This window comes from Neolamprologus brichardi, chromosome 22, assembly GCF_056152115.1.
Source record: "Neolamprologus brichardi isolate AB-2024 chromosome 22, ASM5615211v1, whole genome shotgun sequence".
NCBI classification, from domain to species: Eukaryota; Metazoa; Chordata; class Actinopteri; order Cichliformes; family Cichlidae; genus Neolamprologus; species Neolamprologus brichardi.
The window spans coordinates 2,472,558-2,479,937 of NC_142124.1; the positions used below are offsets into that span (position 1 = coordinate 2,472,558).

A 7,380-nucleotide genomic window follows, 5' to 3' on the forward strand; every position below is an offset into this window, starting at 1 on the left:
ACACCATGGAGCTCTTCTCAAAAAATCTTTTAAGGCTGTTTATGAAGCTGAGTTTAAGAAATATGTGTTTAAATCCTCAAAAATCTTGTGCATTATGGCTAACTGGGGAATTTTCCTGTTTCAGTGCAGGTAACAATGAAAAGCACCGACTGCTTCAGAGCAGAGAGTGAAACTGAATCTTCTTGATTGTTAACATAAGACTCATTGTTACAGCCACGGTCAGTACAAACGTGATCCTCTTATACTGCTTTTTAGTTTCATTTTCATTGTTTTTCACTAAGTTACTAGTTAGCTAGCATAAATTAATATAAGTCTATTTGCAGCAGCCAACCAACCCAGTGATGTCACATTTTTTTAGAGTCGAGGTCCATATAGTAAATTTGCCTTAATGCTTAATAAACAGGGACAGCTAACAGTTAAACATTACGTTTTCACAATCCCACAGTGACAAATATAGTGCTCGGTGGTACAACCAGAGTGTATATCACAGTATTTTTATTATTTCTCTGTATAAAAGGGCCATTATGTTGGGTTAAATATTAAAAACATGGCTAATTTTTCTGACTTCAGATGCAATGGCCCTACTTTTCTATTTACCTAAGTCAACATGGCATGTAGACTTTAACAACATGAACATGTTAGCCAAAGGCAATAATTTCTATCAAAAACAAACAAACAAAAAATGTCAGTAGATAATCTAATCCCCCAAAATTCTGCAGTTTATAGTCAACCCAATGTTATTCTATTTTCTCACAGACTGATAAAATTATTATAGTTTTATTTGTTTTTTGTCATTAGCGTGTGCTCAGATATGGAACTTTGCAAATGCGAGACTTGTTCTTTATATTTTAACTAACTATACTTGAAAATAAGTTGATGTCCCACATGACAGATTCTCATTTACTTTGATTGTAAGGAAGATCAGTGAAAACTTAGGCTTTTATTCTACATAGTCTTTGAAATATTCATGTTCAGACATTGCCTCAGACTTCAATGTATGAGAAAAATGGGTTGGACCGCTTTTCAAAACAATATGTTAACACGTATTTGAGATATGAAAAAGTACACAAGATCCATTTGAGTTAATTTAAACACACTCGTCAACCTTTTTATCATCAATGGTGTCTTTCTGTCAATTCAATACTATGTTGAAATTTTAACATCACAAATAAAGTTACAAGTGGTATACCACCCAGCACTAGTACGACACTGAAGACGTTCAAAAAGATTTACCAAGAAGTTACCAAGAGTGTACGCAGGCAGGCCATGCATGGAGTCACAGTAAGCCAGCTCCATGGATAGCCTTCCATCTCAAAACATCTGCAATGACACCAAGAGTAAAAGCAAGTGGCTGAAACAATGCATGTGGAGCACACACTCTTGATCCATCATCTGTTGGTTCAGCTGCAGGTGAGAAACAGAAGAGAGGCGAGAGAGAAAGTCAGTCTCATCAACACAGAAATATAGAATTACAAAACATGATTCTTTCTCACAAAAACAATCTGACACCTGTACTACGAAACAAGGCTTGGATCTGAGCCCACTCTGGGTTTCAAGGGTTAAGCTACGCCCACTTCAAATGAGTACAAGCAAAGTAACCTGTAGAAATTCTGAGTGGGTGTGTCCAGAGATAATCTTTTGTCAACTGTGAGGACGAGTAATTGAAGCAACCAATAACACAGTAGTATATCGCTGACTGATGTATGACCAGGAAGTAAATACATTTGAGAGTTACCTACACATGAAGTACGGGATGTGTGTGTGCAAAGCATGTGCAGTGACTGAATAACTTCCATTGTGGACGCAGCTTTAGAAAAGCAGATCACTTCTTATTGGGTTACTAATCAATCAGTTCTTCGAACAACTGCATCACAATTTCTGCAACATCCTTTAGATCGTGTTGGTCCTTTAATGCAACAGCAGTTTGTACATTTCAGTATTTCAGAAACTGGTGAAATACACTAACTGCTGTGTGTGATATTCCCACACAACCATATCGTAGGGTTGACAGAGGATAGTCGGAAAATTAGAAAAAGGATAAGCGGAAGAGAATGGATCTACAGCACGTAGTTTTATTTTTCAACTCCAGGGATCAATCCTGATGTTACAGACAAAAAATTGAGGACAAGCTTGTTGATGTTCTTTCAGGGCAGCTGGAGCTGTATGGTTCAACTTTACATTTAAGTGGGGAAAGACTTCCAACCCCCCTGCAACGCACTTCATATTTGCAGTGGTTTGAACACTTTTGACAGGTAGCCAGTCCATCACAGGCCAGCACATAGAAGCACTTACGTATTCATTCTCACATTTATGCTTGCAGCCGATTTAGAATCACTAGTTACCAAAGCAAGCGAGTCTTTGGACTGTGGAAGGAAGCCAGGAAGAACCCAAACAGGAATAATGAAATACAGAAAGGGCTCAACCGACTGGTAGATATGGTCTAAATAAGACTAAATTAACAGCCTTGAATAGTATTCTGCAAAAGTCTGTTAACTTGAACAGTCAGCATTGTAGGACATCCTAACACATTTCTGTGCTAACTTTGGGCTTTTGTTTAGAAAATCTGACATATATCTGAGTATATCTGGGGCGATCGTGGCTCAAGAGTTGGGCGCCTTGTAATCGGAAGGTTGCCGGTTCGAGCCCCGGCTTGGACAGTCTCGGTCGTTGTATCCTTGGCCAAGACACTTCACCCGTTGCCTACTGGTGGTGGTCAGAGGGCCCGGTGGCGCCAGTGTCCGGCAGCCTCGCCTCTGTCAGTGCGCCCCAGGGTGGCTGTGGTTACATTGTAGCTGCCATCACCAGTGTGTGAATGGGTGGATGACTGGTTGTGTAAAGCGCTATATAAATACAGGCCATTTACCATATCTATTCTTTTGCTTTCAGCCTGTTTGTAAAATCAGTCACTCTGCTGACACTAGACAGGCCACATTTCTGATTGGTCAAAGCAGATTAGTTAATAGATTGATAAACCTAGCATTGCCCTACTGATTAGAAAACTACCTCAATGTGAAGCCCGATGAGGAAATGATAATGATGTTGGATAATTTAGTGCTAACACTGCACACCTTTGGACGGAGTCGCAAGATCGATTTCCACCCAGCATTCAGTAAGGGTCCTGACAAGACCTCCCTTAAAAAAAAGAAAACAAGCCCTGGATTGGCGAGGTTGCGTCTGCAGTCTGTCTGCAGCTTGGACACCAAACATCTCACTGCATGTTGTGCTCTGTATGATTGTAATGTGACGAGTAAAGCTTGTTTGTAATCTGCATATGCTGAACTTGTTTTCTAGTACAGGCTCCGGAAACTTCTGTTCTTCTACAAACTCACCCATTGGATTCATTGTCAGCTTGATGACAATCTTCAAAATGGCTCACAGCCATTTGTTTGTTGCTCCCTGGGTTGAAAGAAAACAAAATAATCGCCATCCGTTATCTCTCTCTGCACGCTTATCCAGTTCAGTACTTCTTCCTTCTGACTGATTATTTCAGAGGTATTGCTGTAGTACACAAAAACATAATATGTTTTCGTCTCAGTGTGGGTCCACACGACGCCTGCGATGGATCTATCTTTTGAAACGTGACACGGCAGAACGACATCATCTCCGACCGTAGCTCTGATGGTTGTTATTTCTGAAAGACAGAAGAAACAACACAGAACAGAAAGGTTGGCTTTAAAGCGTCTGTGATGCCAAACAAACCAGAATCCAGTGTGTGCTAAATATGAATAATATTATTGAAAATCACATGAGGAGAAACTTTTTGAGAATCAACTGCCCACAAATAGAAGTCAAATAACAACTTAAACCTTTCACAGCGTAAGAATCGTCTATGAGATGATGTCACACTGGAAAAGATGTCTCCCTTCCTCAAACAGAAACTATCTGCGTTTTTACACAATCTGCTCAGTATCACAGTTACAAAGTAGAAGTACTGATGTCGTGATGTCAATGTTGATAATTTGCTCATATACATATTTCCATGCCACATAAACACATGCACCCATGGCACTTTATTGATGTATGCAGAACAACAAGGTCTAAAAATGTCTTCATTCCCGCAGCCTCCTGTCAACAGCTCGAGTTCCTTTTAGACCCTACATGATGCATCTCAGAGTGGATGAGTCACCCACTTCACACCACATCTACGGTACCATTAGAGTTGCCTGAACCTGGAAGCTGAGCTGGACTGCACTAAAAATAAAAATCACATATGGAGGTTTAGACAGACTGCTAATTACATAACGATCAGTAGTTAAAAGTATGGACAATTTCGAGTGAAGGTCAAAATTACTTTTCTAAACTTTAAAAGTGGACTAAATATAGTTTAAGCATCACCACAATACTAAATGTTGCTCTTTCAAATGAGCCATGTTGCTCAAAGGGACAAAATTGTTGTTTCTCATTTTTTGTACTCAGGAAAAATGCTGCTGTGCTCAGACACCAAATAAAGAGTTTTGCGCATCATTACTGTATTGTGACTAAAAATGCATCCCATGAAAGAGTTTGGGTCTTTGGGGGTTAAAAAAAAATTACAAAAATGAAAAAAAAAAAAAAAAAAGGGGGCGGGGGGCAGGGATAGCTCAGTAGGTAGAGTGGTTGCCCCATGATCAGAAGGTCAGGGGCTCGACTCCACTGAACGGCTACCCTGAGGTACCCCTGAGCAAGCTACCGTCCCTACACGCTGCTCCCCGGGCGTTGCATTGGTGGCTGCCCACTGCTTCACTGGGTGAAAGGGTTAAATGCAGAGGAGTAATTTCCCTACGGGGACTAACACATACACATTACAAAAGCGAGGTTTTGAATTGAGTCTGCAGGCTGACGGTGTTTCATCATTTCATGTTGAAATAGGATCACATGTTTAAAGTGAGATCAAGCAGCATTTTTATTGTAAAACAGTTTCATAAAACAATAATTAGATCTCAAAGATTTTTTTTTTTTTACAGCGCACTGTCTTCTGTGTCCTGATTGGCTGTAGACCATTTCAGTCAATCTCGTATCGTGTCTCCTGTACTGTACCGAATGTGTTCAGCTTGTCAAATTTACATAAATGTTCACTAGCAGAAGAAAACAAACACAACAGTGTCGACATCAAAGGATTATAAGGCGCATTAAGTGAAACCAAACAGTCAGATGAGTCAAACTTTACTCAACTCATTCTTCTTGCTTCCTCTACTTCTGTACCATTGATTCATTAATGATTCATTAGTGTTGAACTCTCTCACAGCTGCTCTATTTCCATGTTCTGGACCTAAAAACAGGGTTTGATCTTTAGTTTCAGTCTATAATACTGGACTAATATTTCTACGTTGGTTTGATCTTTGAGAGTTTAAACAAGAGAGAAAAGTGTGAAAATGTTCATGCCTGTCTGAGAAAAGTGTATAAAGTGTGTAGTGAGGGTTTTTATAGCCTTAAAACATCTATAATAATTGTAAGAAATAAAGTTCACTACTTTGCTGATTTCATCTCTCGCAGGTTATTTTTAGAACGTAACTCCCGCGATAAACGAGGGACCGCTGTATTAAAAATGAATTTTCAGACAATGAGAACGTACAACATTTTATATTAACAGAAACTAGCTATGACCTGAATTTCAGGCTGAAGCTGGATTTTTGTTTTTTGGTTATGTTCTTTAGTATCTGTGAAACCATTAGCTTAATTATTACAATTTAAAACAATAGTTTATGCCTTATACATGGAAAAATATCTGACCCCTACCTGCATCGCTGTGATTTCTACAGTCTTTTAAATCAGCTGTCAAAGATGGGACATCCAATTATTTTTGGAATTTCAATTATCTATAATTTCATGTGAGCTTCACCTCTGAGAGTCCATATTCATAAAGCCATGGTACCAGAGATTTGCCCCAATAAATTGAAGGTTTTACCTTTTTTTTTCTTTTTTTTTTGTTAAATAAAGACTTTTAAAATAGCCTCAAATTACAAGCAACATGTTTAAAAACACTCATACCTACTTATACAAATTTGACTGACTTAAACAAAAAATTATTATAGCAAGGAACTAAAATTTAGCAAGTTTACATTTGCCTTATTTTTTTTCAGGAGCATCTGGGATAATTGGGAGAGATGTATGCAATGAACTGACATGGAAAGAGCCAGCAAGTCTGAAAAATCACTTACATTAGTCTTACTACGAACACCATCACAGACCACAAGGGTGTTTCACCTCTTTTGATATTTTTTAATTTTAGCTGCTGTCAGTTGAATATTTATATTTAAAAATCATATGTATAGTTTGTTACTGGATGATTCCAACTTCAGTGCCTATTAAGGATCTTGGACCAGTGAGATTGTGATGAATGAGATAAACATTGTGCTACAAATTTAAAATTATTCAGCTTTCTCTTCTTCGCTAAATTCAGATGGAGGTTCTGCTGTTTAGTTATTTTTGTTGTGGGGAATCCTGATGGATTCCTCTCATGACACACACCCTAACTTAACACCTGTCTGTCCTCCACCTGTTCAATTCATAACTACGACGACACCAGTCGCTCACAATTCAGACACCAAGCTTACAGTGCAGGAGACGAAGTATCTAACATAACAGACTAACAGAAATACACCTCTCTGTATTTACATGTATAACTTTGACATTGGACATACAGCCAAAAGAACTGATTTACATCTTACTTATTAAAGAAAACCTCACCTTTAGAAGATGATGGTGAAAAAGAGAAGAAGAAGAAGAGAAGCAGACAAAGAAGAATCAAACCCAGCACAGCTTTTCTGGACATGTTTGTCTCCATCAGCAGTAGCGGTAATGTCTGAAGTGCTGCTCAGATCTCTTTCCTTTTTCTTCTTGAGTTTGGGTGTTGTGAGGGCTTGTAGCAGGACTAACTGGACACAGCCTCTGCTATTCATGCGCAGGTTTTCTGCTTCAGCCCCTCCTCCTCATCCTTCAGACTGGGCGCAGAGCTGGAGGTTTGCTGTTCTCTACTGTTCATCAGTGAACTGTCTTACATCCACATTCATTTATGAATCAACACAAAATGGAGTGGGAGTCTACAAATAAGATCAGATTGCTATATTTTTCCATATTTGTCACCTATATGAAATCAAACCAATTTTAATATTAGACAAAGATAAGCCATGTAATTACACCGCGTTCCAAATTATTATGCAGATTGTGTTTACGTGTCATAAAGATTAAATAAGTCTTTTATCAATTGAACCCATGGATTGAATTCTGTCTCGGGGCTCTTTGCATCACTGAAATCAATCTCAGACAACTATGATCATTAGTCTGCCAGCTGAGCCCAATTAAAGGAAAAACTACTACAGAAGGATGTTCCACATTATTAAGCAGACCACCATTATCAAGCAATGTAGGAAGGAAAAATCTCTGTGCTGCTGAAAAGTGTGA

General features: G+C 38.7%; 1 long non-coding RNA gene across 1 annotated transcript; it reads right to left on the minus strand.

Moving 5' to 3' along the window:
- Positions 1-675: 675 nt before the first annotated feature.
- LOC148096576 (uncharacterized) lies at positions 676-6,849 on the minus strand. Its single transcript, XR_015717153.1, has 3 exons — positions 6,667-6,849; positions 3,330-3,631; positions 676-1,404 (listed from the first exon to the last, which is right to left on the minus strand). It is a non-coding gene; the product is annotated as an uncharacterized LOC148096576 (long non-coding RNA).
- Positions 6,850-7,380: the final 531 nt, after the last annotated feature.